The sequence below is a fragment of the Mastomys coucha genome, unplaced genomic scaffold, assembly GCF_008632895.1.
Source record: "Mastomys coucha isolate ucsf_1 unplaced genomic scaffold, UCSF_Mcou_1 pScaffold21, whole genome shotgun sequence".
Lineage (NCBI taxonomy): Eukaryota > Metazoa > Chordata > Mammalia > Rodentia > Muridae > Mastomys > Mastomys coucha.
Genome location: NW_022196904.1, coordinates 117,784,720 through 117,785,434, shown reverse-complemented (window position 1 = coordinate 117,785,434; position 715 = coordinate 117,784,720). Strand labels below are relative to the sequence as shown.

At 41.7% G+C, this 715-nt stretch overlaps 1 protein-coding gene across 2 annotated transcripts in view; it reads left to right on the top strand.

Annotated features, from left to right (window-relative positions):
• Nucleotides 1-715, top strand: part of Mcmbp (minichromosome maintenance complex binding protein) — a 42,228-nt gene that overhangs the window by 31,509 nt on the left and 10,004 nt on the right. The window lies entirely within an intron of this gene.

Below are 715 nucleotides of genomic sequence, written 5' to 3'. Positions count from 1 at the left end.
TTTTTTGAGAGAGAGAGACAGAGTTTTTTTGTTTAGCATTGGTTGTCCTGTAGCTCTATAGACCAGGCTAATCTCAAATTCACAGAGATCCTTCTGCCTCTGTCTCCAAGGGCTGGAACTGAAAGTGCACACCACTACCACCCAGCTTGTGCCTCAGCCTTTGATTCCACCATATTGGGTTTTTGGTTTGGTTTGGGGTTCGGTTTTTGTTGTGTTTGAGATGGGGTTTCGCTGAATCCCTGGCTGTCTTGGAACTCATTCTATAAACCAGGCCTTCCTTGAACTCAAGAGATCCACCTGCCTTTGCCTCCTGAGCACTGAGATTAAAGGTGTGCAGCACTACTACCTGGCAGGTTTGTAGTTCTTTTTTTAAAAAGGAACAGGAAGAAAATTGCCTGCTCTCACATGAGGCAGTCCTCCATTTAACACTTGAGCATATTCTTTGGTTTATGTCCATGGGTTGTGTTTAGAAATGTGGGCCAATCAGTCTTATCTACTTTTTTCATTTAATATTTAGCAATCATAATACTTTTTTTCTTTCTTTTTTGAGATAGCATATCGCTATGTAGTCCTGGCCTGGAATGTTCTATGTAGACTAGACTGGCCTGGAAGTCCATCAAGATCCTTCAGCTTCTGTTTTCTGGGTGCTTGGATTAAAGCTGGGCCATCGCACTCAGCCTGCTTCATAAGGTTTCTTTTTTTTTTTTTTTTTTTT